Source organism: Miniopterus schreibersii, assembly GCF_964146895.1.
Source record: "Miniopterus schreibersii genome assembly, chromosome: 4".
In the NCBI taxonomy this organism is placed as follows: domain Eukaryota; kingdom Metazoa; phylum Chordata; class Mammalia; order Chiroptera; family Miniopteridae; genus Miniopterus; species Miniopterus schreibersii.
In genome coordinates, this window is record NC_138105.1 from 18553146 (window position 1) to 18575792 (window position 22647).

Genomic DNA, 22647 nt, shown 5'->3' on the forward strand with positions numbered 1-22647 from the left:
GCCTGCTAAGGTCATGTCATTATTACTTTCATTTTTCTGATCGTGGTGGAGCTATGAAGTGGTCAAATGAATGGCGGGTGTATAAGACACAAAGAAGTCTCTTGAAACTGGGGATTTCTGAAGATAGGATGCTGTTATCCTGAGTACATTTTCTCCCTTTCCTTTGAATGAATATGTCTGTTTTAAGAAACAAAAATAAAAACAAACATATATTTAAACACTTCATATTGTGGTGGTAGGGCATGAGCATGGGTAATGATAATAGTAGTTAAAGGATCTTGATATGTCTCTTTTATGCATTGTTATTACTTTAACCTAGATTGGGTGTCTGGACGAGGACCAAGTATTAAGCTATAATTAATTAACTGAAGGATGGTGCTCCTATGAGGAAAACAAATTATTATTATATTTTTTAAGATAGGGGAAAAGATTAGTATGGGTAAAAGTAACTTAGTAAATCTTTGGAAAATTGGAGTTTATTATTACAATGTTCTTATACATTAGGACTTTTGATGAGATACTCTTCTTGGGCTTTGGTGAAAGGTGCATTCTTTATATAGTAAAAGTTGGACTGGACAAAAAACTGGTTATTATTTCTTTGGGAACAAGATTTCCTGATACGGGGTGGGTACAATGACTTCATAGGTCACTTTATCTAATTTGTGTGAGTACTATTTGAGGCAGTGGTTCAGAATCTGACTCAGCCCTCTGCTGAATTGGTGAGACACCCCCTAGCCTTCTGGGGATTTCTCAGGGGCACTGACTTGGTTTGGCCTTGGGTGAGCATGTAGTGTCTTAGGTTACTTAGGCTGATTTTTGTTTGACTATTGATGATAATTTAAACAAACTCGATAATAGATTTGTAGTTTAGAAAGGTGTATTGTAAAAACAAAACAAATAAGCAAACAAACAAAAAAAACTGTTATCCTGTAGTAATCAGGTTGTTATCATGTCCAATTTTATCACTTTTGTCAGCCCAACTGTTCTAGGTTGAATTTCATATTCTCTAGTGTTTTCAAACAAAAGTATCTTAACTCCAGTCACATCTGTTTCATGTAGATAACAAAAAATGTGATTTTGTAACTGTAGCTAAATATATCTAAAAATTGCCCTGATGAATAATAATGTGTATTATTCATTTGCAAGATGCAAAATATTGTATATATAATTTTCTTATAATCTCTGTGTTGGATAAATTGTAACAAGTATGTGTTGACTTTTATAATTAAAAAAATTATCAAATAAAATTGCCAGGGATGATGATTTTAGCATACTATTCAGTTCTGACAAGTATTAGGAAATTTGCTTTCTAAAAGTTTCTTTTCATAGAATCTCAAATACAATACTTGTTAAGTATCCTGGTATCTGTCAGATAATAGATGTAGATTAGCTAGCTTATTGGTACCTGTTTGAAATGCTAATTATAGCTACAAAAACTAGTAGAGTTAAACTCTAGCCTCTACCCTAGGAAGTTCTTTTGTTCTTTTTTCTTTTTAATCTTTCATTTTACTGTTATTTAGATTATAAAAGCATTATAAGTGCATTATTTAAAAAAAAGTCAAAAAATAAAACATGATAAAATGAAAATACAACCTTCCTCTCTTCCCTGCACACCATATGTCACCTCTGCAGTGGTGTGTATTATTCCAAACTTTCCTTTATTTTATAAACACATTCATACACATATACACATTTAAAAAAATGAGTAATTATTCTGTATATACTCTTCATCATTTGATAACTTTCCACTTTAGTAATGTAAACCTAGTTTATGTTTAATTTTTTGCTTTCCATTTCTCCTACCATTGTATATTTATTACCTCAACATTCAATTATTGTATGATCCCTACCTCTACATTTAGTATATTCTCCAATACTGCCCTAACCTGTATTGTTATAGTTTCACCCACTACATACTCTGTCTCCCCCGAAGCAATCCTGTACTTTTCCACTGCTATACCTTTATAGCTTTGTTACTTAACCCTGAAATATATGCATATGTACACACCCACATGTGCACTTATACACACAAACATTGATAATTGTAGTGTTCAGATTTTCTTCCTAGTTTTTTTCTGCTTATTTAGTTATTGAGAGAGATGTATGAAATCTCTGTGATGGTGTTTATCAATTCCTCCTTAGTCTTTCAGTTTAGTGGGCAGTGGTATTTAGACACTACTACCTGGGTGCTGTAAGTGCTCATTATTACTGTACACATAGTTCAAAGGATATGTTTCATTTTGCTTTATATGTTTAGGAATTTCTCAGCTTTTTAAGAGATAACATTCCTCTGACTTCCATTGTTGCTAATGAGAAGTTATCTATCAGTCTAAGTGTTGTTCCCGTGGTTCCCCCCCCCCCCCCATCTACTTTTAATGCTCTCTCTTTTTCTTTCATGCTTTGTTGTTTCTTTGGGATATGTTTAGGTGTGGATTTAGTCTTTTTATTTTTTGTAATCCTACTTGGATTCAGTTGGGTTTTCTGAATCTGAGGATTAGTGTCTTTCATCAATTCCAGAAAATTATTATCTCTGAATATTACTTCCCTGTTTTCTCTATTAAATGGTATTTTCCCCCCACCTTTAAACCAGCTGCCCCCACCATCTGCAGTAGCATCTTAACTGTTTTTTCCATCTCCAGCTTTCTCCCTTCCAATCTTTTTAGCATATTTAGGTTATATAATGACCTTTCTAAAATGTTAAATTTGGTCCTCTTTGTAAAACCCATCATTATTCTTAGGGTAAAAGTTCAAACTGGTTAACATACCTTTAATGTTCTTTATGAAATAACTCCTGTTTATTTTTCTCATCTTTCTCATTTCCTCCCCCTTCTCTTATACTGCATGCTGCGGCCGTGCAGAAATATTCTGTTTTTAGAACTTGCCGTGCTTTCTTTGTTTCTACTAGGTCTTTGTAAAAGCAGTTCCCTCTAACTGGGAACTTCTTCCTGCTGCCCTTACCAGCTCTATCTGTTAATCCTTAGGATCTTAGCTTAGGGCTGTTTGTCTTGAGAATCATTTTCTGATTCCTCAATTTTAAATTAGGTGCTTTTTCCTTGTTGTCCCTAGTTTCATAGCACAATGTGAGAATTTGGGCATACAACTATCACTAGTTGAAGTAATTACAAATAGGTTTTCCTATTACTTATGAATCTAGATACAGATTCAGAGCTCGAAGTAGTTTTTCCCAAGGCCTCTCAGTTGCTCCTCCTTCGAAATAAGCAGTCTCTTCTGGGCTCTAATATTTCTTGCCAGTCTAACCTGTTTCATCTTAACCCTGTTATCATTAGCATTGTTAATTTCTGCCCTTAGATTCCTTACAATTAAATTGAGAAGGCACAATTTATACGTAACTCTGCAGGCAAGGGCCAGATTGTTTTTATTTAGTATATTTTCCATCTCTGAAAGAGTAAGGTTGCTTTTGGTCTGGGTCCATAGGTCCAGTTTCTTTTTTTAAAATTTTATTTATTGATTTTAGAAAGGAAGGGAGAGAGGGAGAGAGAGAGAGAGAGAAAGAGAAATGCCAATTTGTTGTTTTATTTAGTTGTGCATTCATTCATTGGTTGCTTCTTGTATGTGCCCTGATGGGAGATCGAACCCACAACCTTGGTGCATCTGCACAATGCTCTAACCAACTGGGCTACCCATTCAGGTCCCATAGGTCCAGTTTCTAATCAAAGCAGTTGGCCTACTGCTGTGTGTATGCCTCCTCTCTCCCTACCAACAGTCTATATGAATTACACTGTGAATAAACCTTTTCTATAACCTGGTGCTGGTCTGATTCGGATTCTCTAATTTGAGAGCCCATTTCCACAAGTATTTCATAGACTCCCTTTTATTCACCTCTGCTCTTGCTGTTTCTTTATGTTTGCCCTCTCTTGATCTTCCCCCTAGTCTTTATTTATGAGTATTTATCCTAAGCTTACCTAGAATTTGTTTAGCTTTTGATAACTGTTGTGCTATGCCTACATTGTCAACCAGCTTGATGGCCTCAACTGCTGGCCCTTTCCTCTTACTGAGCAGAGGTGGGGTACTATAACCCTCCCCTCATGTACCCTTGATAGGAGTTATATTACTTACTGGAAAGGTAAAGACAAGTCCTGTTTTAACCTTGGAAAGATAGCCTTACTCTTTTTCTTTTAAAAACTTCATATTTACATTTTAATACCCTGACGTTGGGTTGCTCTTCGGACTATAATCACTTAAGTGGATTGTTTAGGAAATATTTTCATAACACACTCACAATATGATAATGTTACATAGATTTTTATCTTTCCTTTATAAAGATGATAGATCAGATTCTGGGAATATCGCCATTTCATCCTAAAGGTGATTAGTAGATCAATGATGCTTCTAGTCAAGAGAAAAGATAAAATGGTGGCGTTAGTATGATAGAGTAACCATGTTCTTTATGTCATTGAGGGAATTTTCTTTTTTCTTCTTTTTTTAAAAATCTTCACCTGAGGATATTTTTTCCAGTGCTTCTCAGAGAGAGTGGAAGGGGGAGAGAGAGAGCAAGAGAGGGAGGGCAAAACATTGATGTGAGAGAGAGACATCGATTGGTTTCCTCCTTGCATGCGCCCTGACTGGGGTTGGGGATCAAGCCTGCAACCGAGGTACGTGACCTTGGCTGGAATTGAACCCGGGACTCTTCAATCCTCGGGCCCATGCTTTAACCACTGAGCAAAACCGGCTTGTGTGGGAATTTTCTGTTTTTAAAAATATCGATAATATGATAATATAACTTTAAAGAAGATGGCTGAGTATATAATATACATACAGTATATGTTAGAAAAGTACAAAGCATAATTTTTTTCAAAGCATAATTTTAAAAAAATCACATGAACATAATTGACTGAGTCCCATCTGTCTTTGTAAAAACAATTTTCTTTTTGAAGTGTACAGCATGCTACAAAGAGAAAGAAGTCCTTTTTTTTCTTTTGAGAAAATTCACTTTTACTTAAAATTGAATTAAAACCTATAGATAGATTGAGGAGATATGTAGAGTGGAAAATACATCCTATATTTTTGCTTACTTTTTTGGGGGTAATAAGGAAATAATTAACTTGTGGACTTCTTTTGCAATTAGGAAAACAGATTCAGCATTCAGATGAGCTAGACCTCAATTTCTGACCCCTTGTCTTATGATTCTCAGCTATTTGGAATCCTTGAGATAACTGAGCTTTCAGTGATGTATTTGAACACATTTTGTCTGCCATACTCTTAGGTTCCCGTCCTTGTTGGGGGTTGCTAAGCAGGTACTGCTTCAGGCCCAGCTGGGCTGCCTTCAGTCTAAAGCCCTCATTGTATTTTAAGCACACTCATATCCTGATTGACCACTTTCCTTCCCCTCTGTCTCTGACATGGTTACCATCCCTTTCACCACCATGGTTAGCTCAGCAATGACAGAATAAAGGGAAGAATAAGGAAACTCAGGACATTGTGGCCTGCATGATGCCACTTCTGACGCAGAGTGTTACACACCCAGGGTTGTGAAAAAGCTCTTCAGCCCATGATATAAGTAAAATCTAAGAAACTGTGTGAAAGTCCTGACTCTTTCACAAAAATGACAATTTTGGTTAGACAGTGGTTCCTGAAACAAGTAGGAAGAATAGTGGCAAGAGAACTGGATAGGAGGTGCCCGTGACACTTTGCAGTTGGCTGAGTTCTGCAACTCTAATGAGAAAATGTTTTGGAGGAGTTCTCATGATTGAGGAGATTTTACTCTGCCTATTGAGGATCATTTTTTCCATAGCATGGGTGGTGACTGGTAGGAACTTGGATGGATGTCCAGTTTTTGCCCTAAGTACTTTATTTTAGAGCTGGTACTGTATGCATGTGATGGGAACCTCCTTGGAGGTGATGTTAAGTAGACACTTATGATATGATAGGCACTGATTCTTGTCCATGTTTTCAATGAAGAGAAAAGGGCAGGTGAGAGCCAATGATGGTATGTTTTTTATACATTAAACAAGAATTACACCTAATAGTTCATCTGCTTGCATAGCTCAAAGTTTCGAATCTATAGAAAAGTTAAGCCTTTTTTTTTAAGTGAAATATAGCATTTACAGAAATATAGAAATATGTTAAAATACATATAGCTTAATCAGTGATTATAAAGTAAACACCTGTAACAGTCATCCAGGCCACAAAATAAAAAACTGTCAGGACACCAGAGCCCCTCCTCCCTTCCTGATCACAATGCTATCACTGCCCACTCCCATCCCAACTACTACCCTAACTTTTGTGATAATTATTTCCTTTTTTAAAAATACAGTTTTACTACCTGTGTATCCCCAAAACAGTATAAATTAATCCTGCCTGTTTTTGAACTTTAGAGAAAATCACTATATATAGATATATATATTTAAATTTATCTTTATTGTTGAAATTATTACAGATATACCCCCTTTTCCCCCCCATTGGTCCCCTCCACCCCTTATCTCTCCCCCCCCCAGGCCTTCACCACATTATTGTCTGTGTCCATGGGTTATGCATATATGCATATAAGTTCTTTGATTAATCCCCCCCTCCCACCTTCCCAGATTCATCAGTCTGTTCCATGCTTCTATGTCTCTGGATCTATTTTGTTCCTCAGTCTATTTTATTTATTAGATTCCAGATATGAGTGAGTTCATGTAAAACTGAATCAGGAAGAATCAGAAAACCTGAATAGACTAATAACAGCTGATGAAATTGAAGCAGTAATAAAAACTACCAGCAAACAAAAGCCCTGGTCTGGGCTGCTTCACAGAGGTGCTTTCTAATTCTTTAAATTGTAGGGTTAGGTAGTTAACTAAAAAGTTTTCTTGCTTTTTGAGGTAGCTCTGCAGTACTATGAACTTCCCTCTTAGGACTCCTTTCACTGTGTCCCATAGATTTTGGGTTGTTCATTTTCATTTGTTTCTAGGAAGTTTTTTATTTCCTAATCTTATTGGTAACCCATTCATTGTTTAATAACATGTTCTTTAGCTTCCATGTGTTTGAATGTTTTTGAGTGTTTTTACTGTAGTTGAGTTCTAATTTCATGCCATTGTGATCTGAGATGCTTGGTATAATTTCAGTCTTCTTGAACTTGTAGAGACTTGTTTTGTGTCCTAACATCTGGTCTGTTTTTGAGGATGATCCATGTGCACTTGAGAGGAATGTATATTCTGCAGTTTCGGGGTGAAATGTTCTGTAAATATCAATTAAATCCATCGGATCTAGTGTGCCATTTAGTCACCATTTCTGTGCTGACTTTTTGTCTGGAAGATCTATCCAGACAAAAAGTCTGTGGAGTGTTAAAATCTAAGACTATGACTATTGCTGTTGATCTCTCCCTTAAAGTCCTTAAGGTTAGTATTGATAGGTCCTTATTTATTGCCACTTTAATTCTCTTTTTTTTTTTTTTTTTTAAACTATATCTTTATTGATTTCAGAGAGAGGAAGGGAGAGAGAGAAAGATAGAAACATCAATGATGAGAGTCATTGATTGGCTGCCTCCTGCACACCCCCTACTGGGGATCGAGCCGACAATCTGGGCATGTACCCTGACCTGGAATTGAACCCCAATCTCCTGGATCCTAGGTCAGTGCTCAATCACTGAGCCACGCCTGGCCGGGCCACTTTAATTCTTTATGCCTATGTTTGTCTCTCTATTTCTTAATTATTACAGCATTCCCTTTAACATTTCTTGAAATGCTTCTATTTCTACTTTTAATTATAGCAGTCCCTTTAACATTTCCAGCAAAGCTAGTTTGGTGGTGATAAACTACCCTTTTTTTTTGTCTGGGAAACTCTTTATTTCACCATCCATTTTGAATGATAGCCTTGCTGGATAGAGAAGTCTTGGTTTCAGATCCTTGTTTTGCATTACTTTGAATACTTCATGTCATTCCTTCTGGCCTATAGAGAAGTCAACTGACAGCCTTTGTAGGTAACAGATTGGTTTTCTCTTGCTGAGTTTAATATTCTCTCTGTCTTGAAGTTTTGGCATTTTAATTATGATGTGTCTGGGTGTGGGCCTCTTTGGATTCTTCTTCTTTGGGACTCTCTGTGCCTCCTGAACTTGTGTGACTTTTTCTTTGACCAGGTTAGGGAAGTTTTCTGCCATTATTTCTTCAAACAGGTTCTCTAACCCTTGCTTACTTCCAGTCTCCTCTGGCACTCCTATGATGAGAATATTGTTACATTTCATGTTGTCCCACAGCTCCCTTAGACTGTCCTCCTATTTTTTAATTGCTTTCTCTTTTTGGATCTCTGATTGGGTGATTTTTTATACCATGTCTTCTAATTCACTGATATGGTCCTTAGCTTCCTCAAATCTGCTGTTTATTCCTTCCAATGTATTCTTTATTTCTGCTATGTCATTCATAATTTCCTCATAGTTCCCATATATTTCTTCATGCTGTTGAGCATCCTTACAATCAGTATTCTGAACTCTTTCTGATAGATTGCTTATCTCCATTTTATTTAGCTCTTTTTCTGGAGACTTTTCTTGTTCTTTCATTTGGGGCTCTTTTTTTGTCTCCCCATTTTGGCTGCCTATTTGGGTTTGTTTCTATGTATTAGGTAGGCCTGCTAGGACTCTCAGGCTTTTTGGATGGTCTCTGGTGCAGGCCAATGCCAGATGCTGTTTGTGACTGGCCTTGAGTACCCTGTGTGGAGGTATCAACAACCCACAGCTTGAGGTCCCCTCTGTTGGGGCTGGGTGCATTTGGACTGGACCAAGATGCACACCAAAGTCTGCTTTTCCAAGGCCTGCATCCAGAAGCAGATCATACAAAGACTTAAAGCACTCTGAAGTCTGCCTCTGCCTGCAGGCTGATTAATCTTACTCTCTTAATGATCCTCAAGCAGTGGAGACGCCGAAGGGTGGGGCTTCTAATTGTTATCATTCTCTTAATGAGCCTCAGGCTGGATAGAAACTCTGAGAGGTAGTGCGAGAGGTTTTCCAGCAAGGTGGGGCAATTGCTTTCCCTTCAGGCAAAAGCTGCTTGGAAGGTAAATGTCTGCCTCTGCAGTATGGGGAATGACTTGGCACAGGAATCCAGAGGGGTGCTCTCTGAGCTCTATTTCCAGAGCCCACAACCCTAAATTCTCCTCACATGGCTCCAGTCCACTCTGCCCTCTCCCTGCTGCAGCCCAAGTGAGTGGCTGCACATGAAACTTTGTGTGTTGGCTCTTTAAGAGGGTTCCTGCATTTCCAGCCATCTCTCTCTGACAGATAAAAACCCCTCTGTTTTTCACAGCCATGTGGGCACCTGTCTCAGTTCTGGTGCTCTTGGCTGGGAAGCCCAGCCTGGGGTTTAGGCCCCAGAGTCCTCAGTTGGAACCCTCTACAGTTGAGATATTCCACCAGACCTTTATCCTGCTGCCTGTGGGAGCCCAGCCAGCCCTCTTGCACCTCCACACTTCCTACCAGTTTCTATGTGGTCTCCACTTTTCCTCCTTGGTTAGGAGGGTGCTTTCTAGCTCGTCTTCTATATATATTTTTTGCTTTGCTTCTTTTGTGTTTGTGAAGTACACCCATGTTACTAGAGATTATGATTTCTTCATTTGCATTGCTAATATGGTATTCCATTATAGAGCTGTACCACAATTTATCTTTCCAGACAGTTCATTTTCATCCTTAACAAGTCAAGACGTTCTCATAGAATGTTTGCACAATTTAGCAAACTCTAAGTGTCTTGCTGAGGGGAGCTGTTTTTTCAGAGACATCGTCTCACCTCAACCCAGGAAAGTTTGAGTCCTGGAGAGAAGTATATAATGTCTCTAAAAATTAGCTGGATGATTTTCCACCTTCAGTAGTAGCTAAATAGCTAGGCACCAGCGAGTGTCTTTTTTTCTTTTCCAAATTTAAAAAACAAATTGCAAGTTAGTTAACCTCTCTTCTGGGTTTTTTGTTTGTTTGTTTGTTTTTTACTTTGGGAGTCTTAGTTGAAGTTTCTCTTATTGTCCCATACATTGGGATTTCAGATATGAATGCTAATCTCTTTATAGAATTCATTTGCATTCTCAACATTTATAAAAATGAATGTTTGTTTTAAAAATAGTCTTTAGCTATTTAAGCCTTAAGCCTAAAAAAGCTTAATGGTTGGAAACTGTAGAGTTTATAGTGAACTATATATATTCTCTATTCCCTGTGTCTTAGGGCTTAATGTAGCTATGCAATCCTCCTCTGTGGCTTTCAGAGAATAGGCATGAGTCCAAAAAAGCCCATATATGCTCTTTTTCTGGTCAAGTATGCTTTATTGGTTCTACAGAGATGGGCAAAAGTAGGTTTACATTTGTAATATGAGTAAACTCTGTGTCTTGTGTACTCACAACTGTAAACCTACTTTTTTCCACCCCTGTATTATCAATGTCTTGGTCAGTATATACATGTTAAGATCCAAATGTGAACTATGATATATTTAATCTCCTTAATAGAAATATTTCAGGTCTAGTGAGAACTTAGATGTAAACAGTTCAAATAGATTTGCCCTACCAACTAGATAGCCTTTCTTATTTCTCTGGAAAATGTACATTACAGAGATTTTACACATGCACGCCTTTGATGTGATCTGCTTACTGAGGTGCACCTTCATTTCATGATGAAGAGACAGGAAGGATTACCTTTCAATTAGCCCAGAGGTCAGCTTTCTGCATCTCAATTTGGTTATTCTTTTCTTCCAGGATGCCTTCCCCAGATCCTTGATCCCTTCCTTGGACTCCTTGTCTGTACCCATGCCAGATTATCCCTTGAATGCTTCGGAAGGTTGTTGACCTCAACCTTCACTACTCTATGCTTTGTATGGCCTATACTTTTCTGTCCTACTATAAATATTTGTCCTTAGCCCCCTTCCTCCCACGCCTGAGAGTTCCTCTGGTCATTTTCATGCTGTTTAGAGAATGATTGTTTTGATGAGTTGGACGTTGAATTTTCTTTCATGGTATTGCATTCCCCCCCCCCCCCCCCCCCCCCCCCCGCTCTCTTAACTAGATGGTAAGGTGAAGTTAATCAGTACACTGTACTCAAGATCTTACAGCTCTTACTCTGAGCCGTAAACCGCACGTCTCTCTAATCTGAAGTGATAGATACTGGCTAGAAGAAGTGAATTGTTCATTCCTCAGTGTGGACAAGGCCACACCTGTATTAATGAGCACACTGTCCGGTCAGCTCAGAAAAACAAGATCCAAACTGATGTTTGAACAATAAATAGAGATCTACAAGTCTACTTAGATTTAAAGCGGAACGTTCATTACCCTAAATTCTTGGAAGGACCTTCTGTTGAGTTAGGAATTCTGTATTCTAGCCCTTGCTCTGCTCTAAGCCTCAGTGTCCTCATTTGTAAAAGTAAGAGGGTTGGATTAGAAGATGTCTAGGATCATTTCTGTTAAGTTTAATAACCTTGGTCTTTTATGAATTGCTGCTTTAGGAGCAAAAGTGTCCCTTCAAATGAAAAGATGGAGGGAGGCAAAACCAAACCAAACAAAAAAACAGTTTCATGTCCAGATCATTACCTTAATTTAAAAAGTTAATTGGAATCTATTCCTGAAGCTGAAATAAAACTAGTTTACCTACAGCTTTGCTAACTAAAATGTAATACAAGGTGACAGCATCTCCTTTGATATCTTTGTAGTAGTTGCTTAAATTACTGAAATCTCAGAGAAATGCATGTGATGGCTTAAAGGTAGTTTATATAAGGCATCACCTGTTTTAGAGATAATTTTGGATAGAGCTGAGTAATAGTTTATTAACTCCACATACATAAATTAAAATAACAACTAGGAAGGCATTGTTACATTTATTTGTAGTGCTTCATCAAACAAGCTATACTCTTATAAAATACATGATACTTAGAATAGTGGCAAGAAATTTTCGGAAAATGGTGTTAAATTATTAAATTCCTTGAGTACACATGGACATTTTATAAGTGGTATCTTATTGAGTTTTATAACATTTTTATGAATTTTAATTTATTGCAGATAGTCATACTACTTAGGGCTTTAGTATTTTTATTTTACCATTCATTTCTCAGAATTTTCACTACATCATTTCATTTATACAGTGTCTATGAGTGATACTGTTTTGCTGATTACAATTAAATAGTTTCTCCAACCTCACTTTGTCTTGCTTTCAAACAAAAATCTCTCAACTGCCATCAGTATAATACAAATATTTGAATTCTGTCACTATTCATGAAGCCATTCTTTTGAGTACATAATTATCTTGTGAGGAATTTTTCCAAAGTGGACACAGATGCATTGTACTCCTAACTTTTGTGTAAAGCAGTTTAGTTCATTTTATTCTGCTTTTGTTTTTAAGAAAACACATGTGAGGGTGGAACAGTACTCCAGGTCAGGAAGCATTGTCAGTTTCCGTGATGTTTTATGTGTACTCTGTTTTTATATAAGGCTCTAAAAGCTCAACTCTGTGTGATACTAGAAAGACATGGAAAATGATTCTTTCTTAGGGTTGGAGGAAGTGATGACTAGTGTTTTTTTGCCGGTAGTATCTGATAATCCCCCCTCCCTTTAGCTATTCTAGGCATGTTTAGTTGTCAGGCGTTGTCGGACTAAATTGCTAAAAATAACAAATAAGGGGGAGGCTGTTCTAAGGCTAGCTCTTGCCACTGTCTGTAATCTGTTTAATTTTGTTCCTAGGGAGAAAGGGCAAAAGGAACATGGTGCCATTCTCATTGAATGGATTTTTTGTTTAAAGTGCTGACGAGAACATTGTTTGAGCTCTTCCTTTTCCCAAACCCCATAGGACTCATGTCCCCACATCCACTTATACTGTGAAGCCAGAGGTGGGGCTCAAGAAGCATGCTCTGATCAGTGGTTGTGTCGGAGATTAACCAGGCGATTGTGGTTTTTTGCTCATCTTTTAATGTGGCTTTGACAGTGGGAATGTGCAGTTAGCCTGTGAGAGGATGAGAGGGAGAGGGTGGTGGTTAAAAATGGGGGAGTTAGTGTGAGAATAAAGAAATCTTTCTATTTAGTACTCTTCCCCAGCTCAGTGTTCAGACACTCAGGTTGTTAGATAAAATTAACCATCTTGTAACTCCAGTACACCTGTATGTAATTTTAACCCACTTTGCCAGCATAAAGCTCTACTTGGATTTGGCTCTTGACCTCTGTGTGCCTTAATGTCTTCCTAATAATAGAAATAACTTTCTGTAAAGCAGAGATAGCCATCTAGTATTTGTAATGCTGTTGAAGACAACTGAAGGAATGATTTCGATGCCTTTTCTATACCCTGCTATGTATTTACCAGTGGTGGAGTGTGAAAACTAGGAGCAAATTTTTAGTTATATTTCTGGTGTTCTACATTCTTTGTTGACTCACCTGAGGGCTTACTGATACTTATGTTCTAAAGTTGCATATTGATTTTTTGTATTTGACGTCCTATCCGAAATCCTTTTCTTTGTGTAATTCTCTCTTTTGTTTTTCTTTCCTTTTTTGGTTGGAACCTGACTATGTTAGTACCAAAGAAAAAAATGGATTGCTTTTATTAGAGATTCTTGTGAGGGGGATGTCTTGGGAAAGCCTGTGTTACTGAAGATCCTGATATTTACCTAAATCTTTGAGATCTGAGCACTTGGACAGTGCAGGCTTTGAGAGAGTATTTACTTTTAGACATTTCTTAAGTTACCAATGTTCCTTACTCTCTAATTTAATGAAATAATCATTCTAACTGAACTAAAGGGTCTCATGTATAATTTAGAACAGTGTGCAAGACTCTCTGTGCTCTATGGATGATAAAGTCCTGTGAGTCATGTGGAATGACATATATAGTAGCGCTTTAAATCTTTATAAGTAGCACCAGACAGATAGCATTTCTGGTCAAGTTTAATCAGCTCAAGAAATTTGTAAAGAAAAACATCAGTTTCCACTCAGAGCCTAGACTATCTTTGGAGTTCAGATTCAGAGCCTTCATCAATGCAGACTCTATCTCTTTAGAGAAGGCATGAGGGGGAAACAAAAGATAGTTGGTGTTGGAAAACATAAGGGGAAGAAGGCGTTTCTGGTACTATGGTTGAAGCCTTAAACTGGATCAACTTTTAAACTGAACTAAAATATTGATTGCCTAAATTTTTAAACTTTGATGCTTTCAATATCAGAGGCTAAACTTTTTCACTCACAACTGATTTTTTCTTCCTTTGGAGAACTAAACAATTTCAAGATTCATGACATAAGGCTTTGGCCAATAACAATTGTTAGAAAGATCAGGAGTTAAGTATGCATATTTTAAAAAAGCATTATTAAATGTTTCTCTTGATTGTACAGATTGCTTTGGGATTATTCTAATTATGGAGGCTTTTTGTTCTTTCAATCTTGTACATTAAGGAACCTGCAGTCTGTTGTACTTACTATGTGCCATGCAGGGGAGACACATAATAAACAAGCAGTATAATTGATGAATGGTAAAAAGAAAAACAACACAGGGTGAGGAGACAGAGAATGATGGGAGTGTATAAGTTTTTTTTATATAGTGTTGACAGGGAAGGTTTCTCTGATAAGGTGATATTTGAGCAGAGGCCTGAAGAGCAATCTCTATGTACATTTGGCAAAAGAGGGTTCCATGTAGAGGGAACAGCAAGTATAAAAACATGGAAGTGAGATTACAGTTGAACTGGGAGAACAGCAGGGAGGCTGGTTCAGCTGCAGCTGAGTGAGCTAGGTAGAGAATAGTAGGAGATGAAACCAGAGAGGGCTAAGGGTAATGATTTTATAGGCCATATGTAGGCCATATGAAGGATTTTGGATTATGCTCTGAAATTGGGAATATTTGGAGGGTTTTGAATGGACGAATTACATGATTTGATTTACACTTTAAAAGGCCAGTCTGGCTGTCGTGTTGAGAACACATTATAGTGGGCAGCGGAGGAAGCAAGGAGATCTGTTAGGAGGCGTTTGCATTATCCAAGTGAGAGAGGATGGTAACTTGGACCAGGGTGGTGACAGTGGAGGTGTTCAAACTCTGGATGTATTTCGGGTAGAGCCAAGATGATTGGGTATAGGGATGAAAAAGAGGACTCAAAACTTGTGACCTGTAATTGAGGAATCGTGCCTCCTTTCTCCTTCTCCTTCAGAGAGATCTAGAATGAGGTCACGGGAGAGGGGGCATTTCACCTGGACCTTAAAGGTCAGTTAGAATTTTGCTGGATAGGGCTGGGACAGAGGAGAGAACATTCAAATCAAATAAAAAGTGTGGACAAAAGTCTGAAAGTGGAGTGGTGGAATGGAGGGTTGGAGTAAGAAATGAGGCTGGAAAGGTCTAAGGGAAAGGAGTTAAGGCTAAAATGAATGAAATCAGCATTTTTTTCTACTTTGTGTAAGTACTACTTGTTCAGAGGCAAGAGGTTATTCCCATTGCCAGTGCTATTCATTCAGTGTGGTTTCCACACAGCAGTCTATGTGTACTGGGCCCCAAAGAGATTCCATTTGTTTATGAGAACAGATGTGCAATTGATAATTCATAGATCAGTGTTTTCTAGTCAGTTTTCATGTTTCAAAAGTAATTTTAAAAGCAATTGAAAGTTTTTTTGGGGCCATGTTAACCTTTGAGATACTATTGGATGGTTGGATAGATGAATCTGGAACTCCAGGCTAGTGAAGTAAAATTGAGGTCTATAAATTGTCAAAGTTATAAACTGGATTAGGTCAACTAAGAAAAGTTAGCTAGAGAATGGGCGGATGAGGTTCATGAACCAAGTCCAAGGGCACTGCAACAGGATATAAAGCTCTTGATAGAGGTGTGGACAGTGCATTGAGTCCAGAGAACTGAATGAAGACCACATGAACAAGCCTCTGCTACGAAGGGGCCAAGCTGAAGGGATCAGCTCCCTCCATAGGGGGCTGCCTAGGCCCCTGGTTTTGTGGCAGCAGGGGCTGTCATCTCAGACCTGAGTTGGAAATGCTTTGTGGCCTTTCCTTACTAGCACTGATCTGGAGCTGGGCAGGCCTGGTCTGCTGAGGGAAGCAGGTATGTTCCCTCAGGGAGGGAAGGTAGAGGCTGACCAAGTTAGACTCAGAGCTGAGCACTCTCTTTGGGACCGAACTACAGGGAGTGGTTGAGCACAGCTCATATTACATCACAGGGGAAAGGAAACCCTGCCTTGTATCTGTGGTAACTTGAGTAAAATTTGAGGGAAGTGGGTTCTTATGTGGGTGAAAGCAAATATGGGTGCTAGTTTTGAAGATTAAAAGTTCCCTAAAGAGATTTTATCATAACCAATACCGTCACTGTTCCCTATACACATTCACACACACACATGCTCAAACGTACAGGCGCTTTTCTACTCTCTTTCAGTGTATACTGATAAAAGCTTCAACCTTTAGAATGTTTTTTTGAATTCATCGTAATGATTCTTAGCAAGTATTAAGTATTGCTTTTCTTTCATATGCATAGCTTAATACCTTGACATAATAATTAAGAATATGAATTCTGGCAGTACTTCATCTTTTCTTATGGCTGAGTAGTATTCTATTATATGTATGTGCCACATCTTCTTTATCCAGTCATTTATTGAAGGACACCTTGGTTGTTTCTATGTCTTGGCCTCTATGAATAGTGATGCAGTGAACATAGGGGTGCATATATCATTGTTTTCAATAAATGTTTTCAATTTTGGGGGTAGATGCCCAGAAGAGGGGTTGCTGGGTCACATGATAACTCTATTCTTAATTTTCTGAGGAGCCTCCATACTGTTTTCCGTAGTGGCTATACCAGTCTGCATTCCCACGAGCAGTGAATGAGGGCTCCTTTTTCTCCACAACCTCTCCAACACTTGTTATTACTGGTCTTGTTGATAACAGCCACTCTAACAGGTGTGAGGAGGTATCTCATTGTAGTTTAGATTTGCATTTCCATAATTGCTAGTGTACTTGAGCATCTTTTCATATATCTGTTGGCCATTTGTGACAACATGGATGGACCTTGAGAATATCATGCTAAACGAAATACGTCAGTCAGAAAAAGCTAAGAACCATATGATTTCACTCAAAGGTGGGATGTAAAACTGAAACTCGTGGACACAGACAACAGTATTGTGGTTAATGGAGGGAAGGGGGATGGGGAGTAGTAAAGGGGGCCAAATATATGGTGATAGAAGATTATTTGACTTTGGGTAGTGGGCACACAATGCAATATACAGGTTATGTATCAGCAATGTATATTTGAAACCTATATATCTTATTAACCAGTGGCATCCAATAAATTTAAGTTAAAAAGAATATGAATTCTGGAATGAAATGAGTATGAATTTGAACCCTGACTCTGCCACTTAACTTCCAGTTGGTAAATTACTTAGTATCTCTAAGCCTAACTTCCTCCTCTGTAAAACAGCAACAACAGTGCTGATGGAGAAGGGTGATAAATAACCCCTTTATCTCCTACCTAAATGTGGAACCACCTGAAAGGCAGATTGATATAAACATTTTTATATATTTTACTTTTATTACTCTTAAAGGTTAGGTTGAAGGATGTAGCTTAGGTGTGCAGCAATAATAATGGTTTCTAACACTGGTCCAGAATTAGGCATACCAATTTGATGCACTTACCCAGCAAATCTCTAGAAGCGCGGGACAACCACAGGTCTCTCTCTGCGGAGTCAGGCAGAGCCTGTCGGTCAAGCTCATGAGGAAAGGTGTACCCTCTGCAAGCAGGGCAGATCCTGGTAGAGCGGAAGGAGCTGAGCCACAGTTCCTGTTCCCAAACACGCTAATTAGAAAAGCCACCAGTCTTCCTGAGAGTAGATTGAGGAGACCAGGACTGTAACTAAATTAAAACTGGTGGTGGCACAAGTAGGAGGCAACTAGTCGATGTGTCTCTCTCACATTGATGTTTCTCCTCCTGCCCTGACTCTCTCTGAAAAAGCAATGGAAAAAAAATCCTCGGGTGAGGATTAAAAACAACAACAAAAAACCCCACAGAAAAACTGGTGGTGGGGAGGGTAGATATTTCCCCCTGACAAAAAGTGCCTGCCTACCTTGTAGCATGATACGTGTAAATCACTTGATGCAGTGCCTGGCACACAGTAAATAGTAAGTACAGGTTTTGTTTTTTGCATGTGATGGATGGTAGCTATTTACTGATTGAGCGTATTGCCACCAAATGCTTTTAAGATAAAGTGTTTTTTTTTTTAAATTTGGAAAATAAACTAGAGATATATAAATGTACACAGCTAATTTAACAAACACCTGTGTCCTTACCATCCAGATAGCAAATGCTATAATTTTGTAATATTTACTCTCTTTTTGGTTTGTTTTTTACAAAAATAAAACAATGCTAATGAAATTGAAGTCTCCTTTGTTACATCCCTCCCAAACCCCCCTCCCTCAGTCTTATTCCTATTCATCAAAAGCAACTAGTAACAGGTGTTTGGTGTGTAACTCTCCACTCCATATTTTATAGCAACTTAAATTCAACAAATGACATCATACAAGGGTAGGCAAAAGTAGGTTAATAATAATAATAAATAATACAATAATACATAAATAATAATACAAGAATAAGCTGTTTCATGTATTCACAACTATAAACCTTCTTTTTCCTACCCCATATCTTTCAATAACTTGCTTTTTTTTTTTTTTTTAGCTCTACCCACACTAATAAATATATATAAAAATATGTATATGTGTGTGTGTATATATATAGTTTGCTCATTTAATTGCTGTATGGTATTCAATAAGAACATACAATTTTCTATATTTTATTCAAAGGACTCGTTGATAGCTCCAGTATATACTATGTAAGTGTGGCCAAGGGACCTGATGACTCCTTCCATGTGTAGCCTAAATATGGCCACTAGTAGGGCTAGCTAGTCATTGGGCTCAAGGATGCAAGTGCCAGCAGGGTAGTGATTATCTGCTGCTCTTATTTCCTATAGCTGTGGATTCTATGGTGAAGTCATCTCATAAACTTGGTGACCTCTGCCCATGTTTTAGAAATGGAGATCACATGTATACTTCACAGAAACAGAACTGTAATTAGGGAAGGAGAGGGAGATCAGAGTGGGAATCCAGGATTCCAGATTCTAGATTCCAACCACTGTATCATTCACTTTTACTCAGAAAGAAATGGGGATTCCTGGTTGGATACTCCCAGTAGCTGGGCCTTCTAATTTTAGTGGTTCTTTTCTTATAAAATGATAAGCTCCTTAAACACCAACTCTTCGAATAAAGAGATTATAAGTGGCTTCTAAGTTGCCTAGCATCTGGAAATCGAAGAAAGGGCCAAACGAAAACCACGCCTTGAATCATGTTTTCAAAGAGAAGCGTGCGTGCCAAGTGCTCTTTTATTACTCCAGTGTCATTATAAACTTAATTGGTGTTATGTCAGCTACTAAGATCAGAGCCAATAGCATATTAAACTTTATTCTGTTTGTACTGGTTCCATGGTTACTTGGGTGGGTGTGGAGTTAGGGACAAGTGGCAGCTGTGACGTCTGGTCTATAGAGTGATTTCATCATGATATGAGCCCTGCATCATCCTGAATGGAGAAATGTCACTGGGTGATGTGACTTGACCTCTCAGTGCCCCTGCGAACACTTAGCTCAGTGATATGAGCAACCACCCCGGCTGCTTGTCTGACCTAGAGGTTTAGCTTAGAATTAGAGAACAGCAGTTTCTTGGTGATACTGACAGGTATAACTGCATTTTCCTTTTCTCTTTTTTAATGAAAAGAAAGGGAGGTTTTTTGAAAGCTTTATAAATAGCCCTTTGATATTGGAGTGTATTTGTCGTTCTGCCCTTTGCTGACCTGTACAAATCACAGGAGGTGCCCATGAGTCATTCATCTGTGCCCACAGTGGCTTTGAGCTCTTGCTTGTTTTTACTGTCTCCAGGTCCTTTTATGGGTTTCCGGTTGCCGTATCTCTATTTTTTTAGTTGTGTAAGTATGTTACTCGATTGGAAAGTAGTACTGTGATCACATAGAAGTTTCCTTACCCTTGTTTGTCCATTGCCTCTCCCAGAGTGCCTTATTAACTCATTAATCTGAATGTTTAGTGCTTCTGCTGATAACATTAAAGTTAATTTTCAGAAATTAATTACGTCATTTTATTTTACCCTGGCCAGTTTGTGTGTGTGCTACTCTTAAGTGTTTGGGTGGAGTAAAGATTGATTTGCTGTGAAAATAATTGCCTTGCCATGCCTGTTTTTAAAACATGGGAATTTCATGTCCTATCTTTTCTCCTTTGTGATGCAGCATTTTAAGAAGACTAGGCATTATTTTTTATTTTTTATTGAGGAAAATCCACAATGTTGTGCAGCCATCACCATGTCTTTTTCTAGAACATTTTTATCACCCCCAAAAGAAAACCCTTACCCATTAAGCGGTCACTGCCCATTTCTCTCTCCCACCCCCCAGCACCTGACAGCCATTAATCTGTTTTGTGTGTCTATAGATTTGCCTATTCTGGATGTTCGTATAAATGGATCATATTGTATTTGGCTTTTTGTGTCTGGCTTGACTTAGCTTAATGTTTTCAAGATTAAGTTATACTATTTAGCATGTATCAGTACTTCATTCCCTTTTATAGTGGAATAATATCCTGTTCTATGGATATACCACATTTTGTTTATCTACTCATCAGTTGATGAACATTTGGGTTATTTCTACATTTTAGCTATTATTAATAATCCTGCTGTGTATGCACATTCACAAGTTTTTGTTTGAACACCTGTTTTCTTTTTTTGTTTGTTTGTTTTTGTTGTTGTTAATCCTCACCAGAGGATATTTTTTTCCATTGATTCTTTTTAGAGAGAATGGAAGGGGGAGGGAGGGAGAGACAGACAGACAGACAGACAGATGGAGGTGAGGGATACATATCGATTGGTTGCCTCCCACATGGGCCCTGACTGGGCTGGGGATCGAACATACAACTGAGGTACGTGCCCTTGACCGGGAATCGAACCCGTGACCCTTCGGTTCGTGGGCTGACACTCTAACCACTGAACTACACTGGCCTGAGCTTGAACACCTGTTTTCATTTCTCTTGGATATATATGTAGGAGTGGAATTGGTGGGTCATATGGTAATTTTATCTTTTAACTTCTTGAGTAACTGCCAAACTGTTTTCCACAGCAGTTGCATCATTTTACATTCCCACCAGCAATATTGGAGGGTTCTAATTTCTCCACATCTTTGCCAACACTTATCTTCTATTTTTGATTATAGCCATTGTAATGGGTATAAAGTAGTAACTCACTGTGGTTTTAATTTGCATTTCCCTAATGACTAGTGAGGTTGAATATCTTTTCATGTGCTGTTGGCCATTGACTTCAGACTTTTGCTGCACATACCAGTGTGCTAGTCTTGCCCTCACAGTATGTTATTTGGAGAAATGTTTATGCAAGACCTTTGTTGATTTTTAAATTGGGTTGTATATCTTTTTGCTGTTGAGTTATAAGAAAATAGAAATTCTTGTTTGGTTTTTTAAAAAAATCTTTATTGATTTCAGAGAGGAAGGGAGAGGGAGAGAGAGAGATAGAAACCTCAGTGATGAGAGAGACGTTGATTGGCTGCCTCCTGCACGACACCTGCTGGGGATCGAGCCCGCAACCTGGGCATGTGCCCTGACCGGGAATTGAACTTCAATCTCCTGGATCATAGGTCGATGCTCAACTGCTGAGCCACGCCGGCCTAGTGAAAATAGAAATTCTTGACTTGCTTGGACAAGAGAGTAGGATTGGACTGCAGGCTTTTGCTGCACATACCAGTGTGCTAGTCTTGCCCTCACAGTTGAGTCACTTACACCTCCACTTCCAAGAATGCAAGGTGTTGCCCTTACTTCCTCACTCAGAAGACACACCCTTACTCACCTACCCCTTTACCATGCCTACAGGCCAAACTCCACAGTAAACACTGTTGATTTGATCCTCTTGCTCTTGTAAGACTATGGCAAACTAAAGACAAACGATAACAGTAAAACTTGTTTTATTTGCTTATTTGGAAGACTTGTAGAATTTTAATAGTCCTTATTGACTTGGCTTTCTGATCCCGGAGAAGCACAAATAAAGCAGTGTATATTGGGAAACTTCTTGCTTTTGTAAAATTTGTTTTCATGAGATTTCTTTGTTATGTACTGTGTACATTTGTTTTTCACATATGATGGAACTTAGGAAAATATTCTATCTAGGCTGTAATTGTTAGGGTCTTTTGTTCGTTCGCTTTGTTTTGGAGAGGAATCCAAGACCCTCGGGCTGTGATACTGGTAGCGGCCTCTGCATCCTCTTCCGGATCTTTTACTCAGCTCCTGAGACAGACAAGTACTTGTCATGTTTATTACACCGTTAGTACCTTTATACTGCACACAATTCATAGCTGTGGCGTTTAGTGGTCTCTGAAGGACATTCTCTTTGCTCCTTTATTTCCTGAATGAAGCATTTCGACCCTTCTAATCATGTCCTTGGGCACAATTATACTGACACTTCTACAACCCTTGTGTTGGACTTGTGCAAAGCCCAGTGTCTCACTGAAGATAGGAAGTAAAATGATTTGTTCCAACACTACAGTACCTGTGCTCTTGGAGCTAATCTGTGACAGTTAAAATCCTTCATGGAGTTTTTGGGCCAGGCCTCATAGTGAGGCCACTTGATATAGCACTTTTTTCCCCCTCTCACAACCATTTCTGACATGTCACTATTTCTATTTGAACACATCCAATGATTTTTAGT

The 22647-nt window shown here is 38.4% G+C and overlaps 1 protein-coding gene across 1 annotated transcript in view; it reads left to right on the top strand.

The window, feature by feature from the left end:
- The window catches only part of PFDN1 (prefoldin subunit 1), a 56894-nt gene that overhangs the window by 21160 nt on the left and 13087 nt on the right, over positions 1-22647 (top strand). The gene's annotated exons all lie outside the window — the stretch shown is intronic.